Source organism: Malaya genurostris, chromosome 2 (genome assembly GCF_030247185.1).
Source record: "Malaya genurostris strain Urasoe2022 chromosome 2, Malgen_1.1, whole genome shotgun sequence".
In the NCBI taxonomy this organism is placed as follows: Eukaryota; Metazoa; Arthropoda; class Insecta; order Diptera; family Culicidae; genus Malaya; species Malaya genurostris.
In genome coordinates, this window is record NC_080571.1 from 156,641,580 (window position 1) to 156,650,625 (window position 9,046).

Here is a 9,046-nt window from a genome sequence, read left to right on the forward strand (position 1 = left end):
ACCACAAGGAGCATCTTCAAGCGCATCGATTTTTCAAAGAGTTATGGACCAGATTTTGAAAGGTTTGCCGATGGTTTTCTGTTACCTTGATGATGTACTCATAGCAGGTGTTGACTTTGAAGACTGTCAGAGGAAGCTTTATTTAGTCTTAGAGAGATTGGCTAAGGCTAATATGAAGGTAAACTTGAAAAAATGCAAATTTTTTGTTCAAACTTTGCCTTATCTTGGACATGTCATCACAGATAAAGGTTTGATGCCTTGTCCAGAAAAAGTTCAAACAATTCGTGATGCAAAGTCACCACAAAATGTTACCGAACTTAAGGCGTTTTTGGGGTTACTGAATTTTTATGGAAAGTTTATTCCCCATTTGTCATCACATCAAAGCTGTTTGTATAATTTACTGAAAAAAGACACTAGATTCCACTGGTCAGAAAATTGTCAAAACACTTTTAATTTATGCAAAACCAAGTTATTAAATAGTAATTTATTAGAATATTTCGATCCCGACAAACCAATTGTAGTGGTGTCAGATGCTTGCAATTATGGACTTGGTGGAGTGATTGCACATGTTGTAAATGGAATAGAAAAGCCAATTTCGTTTACGTCGTTTTCTTTGAACAAAGCACAACAATCAAACCCTATAATTCATCTAGAAGCTTTGGCGGTGGTGAGTACAGTGAAGAAATTTCACAAGTTTTTGTACGGGAAAAAATTTACTGTTTACACGGATCACAAACCGCTAATTGGGATATTTGGCAAAGAAGGTAGAAATGCATTGTATGCCACAAGATTGCAGAGATATGTCTTGGAGCTATCAATATATGAATTTGATATTGTTTATCGTCCGTCTTCCCGAATGGGAAACGCAGACTTTTGCTCTAGGTTCCCATTATCCACGGAAGTGCCTAAATATTTACAAAGAGAATTCATTAAACGATTGAATATGACGTCAAGCATTCCAATTGGTTATAGGACAATAGCAAAAGAAACTGAGCTGGATGATTTTTTGCAACAAATTAAAACTTTTCTTAGAAAAGGATGGCCAGAGAGATTGGATAAGAGATTTAAAGATGTGCACGCTCATTATCTGGATTTGGAGGAAGTAGACGGATGTATGTTGTTTCAAGACAGAGTAATTATTCCAGTGGCATTGAAACGTAATGTTTTAGAGATTTTACATCAAAATCATGTGGGTATAGCAAAGTTAAAGCAGTTGGCACGTAGATCCGTTTATTGGTTCGGGTTGAACAGAGACATCGAAGATTTTGTAAGAGCATGCAAGATATGTAATCAAATGGCTATAGTACATAAAAAAAGCACCTATCGAGGGTTGGATACCTACCTCACGACCTTTTAGTCGCATACATGCCGATTTCTTTTATTTCCAGCAAAAAGTATTTTTACTAATTATCGACAGCTATTCTAAGTGGTTGGAATTGGATCATATGAGGTATGGCACCGACGGTAAGAAAGTAATAGCAAAATTCATGGCTATGTTCGCTCGATTTGGTCTCCCAGACGTGGTGGTCACGGATGGGGGTCCACCTTTTAATTCACATTCTTTCATCAAGTTTTTGGAGAATCAAGGAGTAAAGGTATTAAAAAGTCCGCCATACAAGTATTTAAGAAATTTCTTTTGGATCCACAAATTCAAAATTATGACACAGAGGAGAGAGTTAATTTATTCTTATTTAACTATAGAAATACTTGCCTGAATGATAATGGCCATTTTCCTTCGGAAAAGCTTTTTATTTTCAAACCAAAAACTATCTTTGACTTGCTTAACCCTAAAAATGACTATAAAAGAAAATTAACCAAACCACTGCATGATGTAAACCGTACTAAATCAAGTACTGACAAACAAGTACAAGATTCTTTAGCAATACTGACAGTAGGTGATCCAATCTACTATAAAAATACTAATCCTCTTGACATAAAACGCTGGATAATAGCAAAATTTATAAAGCGGTTATCCACAAACGTTTTCCAGATCTCGCTCGGTGGTCGTTTGGTGTCAGCTCACAGCCATCAACTCCGTTTGGCGGAAGGAAAGCATCGGTCGAGAGCGTCAGTTATTTTTGACGATTTTCCGCCAGTCCGTCTGAGAAAGCGAAGACGTGAGGATGACGATATCAACCAACACAACGCAAAGCAGCGCAACAAGCAAAATGATGAAGATTTTTATGGATTCGTTTCGGATTCGTTCATTTTCGATGGATTTGATTCGTCGGAGGAAATCATCGAAACTCGGAAATCACAAGTTCCAGTTGAGGTCGAACATGGCCAGCAGAAGAACTGCTTATCCAATGATCAAACATCATTGCCTAACATTAGGCGTTCGAGTAGATTAAACGTTAAGAAAAAAGATAAAAATTTTGTTTACCAATGAATTCATATTATCAAATTTTGTATATAAAATGAATTGTTTCATTATATAATGTACATAATGTATTAAAAGTTTAGGATTGTATTAATTAGCTGAAGATGGAAGAATTGTAGTAGTTCGTAATATGTAAATAGCACCCTTTCAGTCGGCTTAAAAGATATAAACCTCGAATGAGTTGCCAGATTTCAGTCGCTATAAAAGCACTCGACTTAATTGAATAAACCCGCTTTGTAAAACGTCAGTCATCGACTCAACAGTCAGTTCTCTGTTAAGTATTGAGAAAGCCATCACGTAGATTTCAGATATTAGACTAAAGATATAATATTAGAATTTTCATTGCAAGATTTTTTTCAGTGTCGGAAAATAACTATCGATCTGTCAAAAATAACCATGCTCTCGAGCAGGGTTATTTTTGACAACATCGAATTAACCGCTCGAGTGTCAGATTTAAACCAAAAGTTCAAATTAACCGACACAAACTACTCGACACAAAATAATCACTCGAGTGTCAGATTTCAACCAAAAGTTAAAATTAACCACGAAATGGTTCACAGCCTAAATAACCATGACATCAACAATGCTTGCTTTTCGTTTCATACTGGTTACAGTAATTGTCATGCTTAGTTCTCTTATGCATCATTTCATGAAAATATTGTTTGAATTTTCAATGCTCAAAACGATTTTTAAGGTCATGTAACTGTTACGAAAATTTCAGTTAATAGCTATGAAAGTCACGTAGCTTTTACAAGTAAATGTAATTTTCCTATTGGGGAGAATCATGTTTGTTTTCAGGTAAAATCAATGTGATTTATTTATATAGTGTAGGAACAGTTTTAGACGTATTGTAGCATATGTATCCTTTTTTCTCAACTCAATGATACGCTGTTTTGGAAAATATTGTTTATTAATAAAATTTTGAAATTCATTTTTCAAAAATAATTCATTTAAATTCCATTAATTAGGAATTAATTTGATTGGTTGCATAGCAAAGACAGGTGAGCATACCGTCAATAGTATAAAAACTGTTTAGAACAAGATTTAAGGAAACTACAAAATACACGGTTGGTTTGAACGAAAATAACTTGCAAGCGATAATAGAAGTGTAAACACAAGAAATCTCAATTCCATTTCCTAATAATTTATAATATATATTAAAGGTACCCCCATTCATCTCAGATCCAGTAATCATTTCATATACGAAACCCAAGAGATCTGTTCGACCGATTGACCTGATGAAAATATGTACATTCGCTTCGAGTTTTCGGGTCGCTATGAAAGCAGTATTGCACAATTTCTGAATTATTTTTTCTACAATATTGAACTTCTGCGATATCATACACTGCGGAAAAAGCACTTGGTGTCTCGTAAGTCATGAACATGTAAGCCAAGAAAAAAATAGTTCTAAGTGCTATAGATTCACATAGACAGTTTTATGATTTTCGCAACCGTTATCTAGGCATTATATTATTTTTCGTTGCATATATGCAGCCCCTTGCTATGACGTCATGAAACTGTGGCCAGCATAATTCTGCAAAAACCAAAACAATGAAGAAGAATGACTACCAAAAAATTAGATATTTCAAACTACTTGTTTATTCAGTACCCTTTACCGCAAATTATCGATCGGAATATCATCACAACGATAAGGAAATTAAGATTTTACTCGATTTGAAAGGCTCAAATGTTTGTTTACCATTCTCTAAGCGCTCTGATTGTCCACCTAATGCCCCAGATGTTGGCTACGATAGCACTTGCTGCAGCGCCCTACCCTTTTTTGTTTCGATTATAGAGGTTTCAACCTTAAGGTCATTCCCTTCTTCGGGCCAGAAAAACTTTCTTACCCTATGTGCGGGGTTGGGAATCGAACCACCCAGCCCGCGCTTGAAAGGCATCGTCTTACCCATCACACTATACCCGTCCCCAGCGCCCTATCCTTGTCACCGAGCTGCATATATGTCTTCAATAATTGATACGACGCGGCTCGGCGAAATTCACTAGGTATTTGCAACATAAAATCAGAGTTCTCGGTTAATTTTTCAAAAGGGCGTATAAGCAAGTGACAGTTTCTCTTTGTTTACTTTCTCTTCTATTAATTACCAAGCGGTTTCCACGTTTATCACTCGACTCTTTGCATGAAACGATACCCGAAACTTTCGACTTTGAAACAGAATAGTGATATCAAAGAAAATCTTTTTAATCACATCACAATTATCGAAGGAGAGAGTGATTAAAGAGAAACTGTCACTTGCTTATACGTCCTAATGAAAAATCAACCGAGAGTTGCCATATTAAGAGCAAATTCAGCAGCTGCAAGATTCATATGAGTGGTCTATAATGTAAATGAAACTGAAACAAACGTATCCCCAGCAATCCGTTTTAGTTTTATTTATTCGACCAGTTCTACTGTCAAATTTAAAACTGGTATACACTGCCGTTCTATTTTTTCTATATTTGAAACACAGATAAAACGCTGCTGGGGCTGCCAGTTTATTTTGTTATAATTTCTAGATTAAAATTTTAAAACTGACATAAATTATGCATCTAGAACTAGAACACTCCTGAATATGCCCTAAAATCTATGTTTCAACTTGAAAAATTCTCGGTTGATTTTTCAGAAGGCCGTATAAGCAAGTGACAGTTTCTCTTTGTTCCTCCTCTCTTTCGATTATTGTGATGTGATTAAAAAGATTTTCTTTGATTTCACTATTCTGTTTGAAAGTTGAAATATTCCGGTATCATTTTGCGTGGAAACCGCTTGGTAATTAATAGAAGAGAATGTAAACAAAGAGGAACTGTCACTTGCTGTTACGCCCTAATGAAAAATCAACCGAGAATTGAACTTGAGTATGTGCATTTTTTATGAATTTGAGTGGTGTGTCGCTCAATTTCTAGTTATGTTCAATGAGGGTGTGTGTTGTACACTGAAAAAATTTGCTCGATCGATTCAAATGTAAACAGCCCTTCAATCTAATATGCTTTTTTATTTCAATACATATCCAAAGCGATTTGTTTTAAGATGTCATGTGCAAATTCATTAAGATGCAAGATTATATTATTTTTCACTTAGCTTCGATGTGTTTTTTTTCTCTGGATGTAATGTGTTTTGCTATTGAACCTGAATGTAATGTGTTAAACACTTCATTTTCAAGTGGAAATGAGTACAGCACAAATGTATGTGCAAAATACTTGATTCGGTCAACTGTGTTTCAATTGCAATCTATGTGGAAAACATTGTGACATTCGTATGAAAATCATATAGAATCTAGAGGTAACGATATATCTTACCGTTTTGATGTGCATTTCAGATTAATGTAGCACGATTTCCACTAAATATCAACAGTTTTTACACTCATTATATGAGTTAAGTGTATGTAATGTGTTTTGCTATTGAACCTGAATGTAATGTGTTAAGGTTGCGCTTCGCTGTGGTCACGGGAGTTCGCTGCCTATCCCGGGGTTTCACGCACTTTACCAAAAATTGTGAGAAAACGGGAAAGAAAACGGAAATTCCAAGAACATACGATTCTAGATAATTAATTTTTCTATCGATTCGTATATAAATTGTGCCTGATAAACGTTTTTATCGAAAGATTTCGTGCGAGTTATAAAAATAAATGAGTTTTTCCTTATTCTTTCGCACGCACACAATGTCAACGCATGCATTGGGGTGTGCAAGATGCCACATGCGGTAGACGCTAACAACATTTCTTTTGTTTTCGTTTTCCGTTCTCTCTGCGTAAACGTTGAATATAGATGAGTAGAAAATGTAAGTAAGTGTTACTACTTTGTAAAATAATTACTATTTATGTTTCAATAGAACGAGAAATCAGTAATGATTTTCATCGTTACTAGCTTTGACGCTTTGTTGAAAACGTAGCACATCCCTACATATGCGAGTTGTTTATAGCGAGAAAAGGAAAAAATAAAACAAAATGTTTAACAAAACTCGCACGAAATCTCGCGAAAGAAAAGCTTTCTAACTGATATTTTTCGCCAAATGCATAGTAAAATCATTTACCTACAATCGTATGTTTTTGATTTTTCGTGAATCGGGTTAGTATTTTAGAAATTTGCAATTTAGGGTGAAATTTCGGCGACAAAGCAAGAGGAAGCAGTGAGTTGTCTCGCTTCGATCTGACCACGGCGAAGCGCTACCTTAAACACTTCATTTTCAAGTGGAAATGAGTACAGCACAAACCCAGTAAATCCGAACATCGGACGCATCGTGCAAGAAAGCTTTTGATTGCGTTTTGAGCTTACATAGTGTATCGGTAGAATAAAAGAGTGAAGAAATACCAAAGCAGAGAGCGAATGTCCTGATTCTCAAGGGAAGGGATATATCGGGGTTGGATTTCCAACTCCGAACATAGGGTTAGAGTTTTTCTGGCCCCAAGAGGCGAATGACCTTAAGGTTAAAGCCTCTATGATCGAAACAAAAGAATGTATTTCACACCCTATCCGGGAGCCGTCGGCTCGAAAATGCCTTGTTTGATGTTCCTTCGCTCTGTTCCTATAGCGATACATGATATAAACATACAACTTTTTTAGGTCGTCGCGGTTGATGCAAATGGTGCAGAATTGTCCGATGACGGGCTGATCGAAGCGCTACGATCGGCCCCATATTGTGCTCAATCGGTCCGATGATCGGACTTATGCGGGTCGACGAATTTCACTGGGAATGTATGTGCAAAATACTTGATTCGGTCAACTGTGTTTCAATTGAAATCTATGTGGAAAACATTGTGACATTCGTATGAATAATATTCTATATGAATAGAACCTAGAGGTAACGATATATCTTACCGTTTTGATGTGCATTTCAGATTAATGTAGCACGATTTCCACTAAATATCAACAGTTTTTACACTCATTATATGAGTTAAGTGTATGTAATGTGTTTTGCTATTGAACCTGAATGTAATGTGTTAAACACTTCATTTTCTAGTGGAAATGAGTACAGCACAAATGTATGTGCAAAATGCTTGATTCGGTCAACTGTGTTTCAATTGAAATCTATGTGGAAAACATTGTGACATTCGAGTGTACTCACACAGTGAATGTGAAACGTCTGACAGTAATAGTCAAATATAAAGATGGCAACTAGCGCTGATCGTCTACCGCAGTCTTTATATTGCACAAATTTGGCGAAGGAATGGCCTCGATGGAAGCAGAAATTCAACATCTACATGATTGCAAACAACAAAGCAGACGAATCGGAAAGGAACAAGATTGCCACATTTTTATAGTTAGTCGGTGAACACGGTGTAGAAATTTACAATACATTGTTTCCAAACAATGGAGACACAGAAACTATGTTCGGAGAAGTTGCAGCTCTAAACAACCAGCCTGCTGCCGAATCTATCGCGGGTGTTGCTGTTGTACAAGAAGTTATAATTGCATTCGACACTTACTGTCTACCTCGAAAAAACTTGGCGGTAGAGGCCTTCAAGTTTAATACGATTATTCAAAAAGAGAAACAACCGTTCACCGAATTCGAAACAGCACTTCGTACTCAACTGGCATTTTGTGAGTTCGAACGTGAGACTTGAAAACAGATTATTATTGAAAGAGCATCGTCTAGTTATCCCGTCGTTGTTGCAAGTAACAATATCTAAGTGGCTGCATGCGCCTCGTTTAGGTGTGGAAAAAACTTTCGCTCGGGCTAGGAATCAATTCTTTTGGCCTGGAATGACGAACGATGTTACTGAACTCGTAAAAGGATGTCGTGTTTGTGAAAAATTCACCCGTAATATTCAAAAAGAGCCCCTACCTCAAGATGCTTCTCCAAGTTATCCTTTCCAACGTGTTGGAATTGACCTATACGAGTATGCGACCCCGGTGAACGACCAGAATTAGGTTAAAACCGGGGATAAATAAACGATATAATAATAATAATAATAAGTATGCGGGCCATGATCATGTCTCGATCATAGATGCTTACTCCGGATACGTCATATCACGACAATTGGGTGAAAAATCAGCTCATCATGTGATCAAAATTCTAGATCGCGTATTTAGTGATTATGGATATCCTACGCAAATCAGATGTGATAACGTCCCGTTTAATTCAGCTGCATTTGACTCGTTCGCTAATGAATGTAATATTGAATTCGTGTTCTCTAGTCCTCGATACCCTCAAAGTAACGGATTGGCAGAAAAGGGAGTGGCTATTGTAAAGAATTTTTTGAAAAGATGTTATGAAACAGATGGTGCTGAATCATTTAGATATCGTTTGCTTGAATATAATATTACTCCTATAGCTAGTATGGGTTTGTCTCCGGCTCAACTGTTTTTTGGGCGTCAACTGAAATCTCGCCTTCCTATATCCAGTGAATTACTTCTGCGGAACATTCTCGATGAATCTCATGTTACCAGAAAGATAGAACGCAAACGCCAGTATCAAAACCATTATTACGATCGCTCATCGAAATCATTACCAGTCTTGAAAGTTGGTGACAGTGTGATCTTTAAAAAGAATGGCACTATGGACAGGTGGTTCGGATTGCTAATAGTAGATCTTATATTATTAGGGATAGTTTCGGAAATCACTTCCGAAGAAATAGACGATTCATTGCTAAAACGAGGCAAGGGGAAAATGATAATGAGTTGCTATACGAAGACCATATTCAAAAGTATTTAAATCGTTCTGATCGTCCAGCT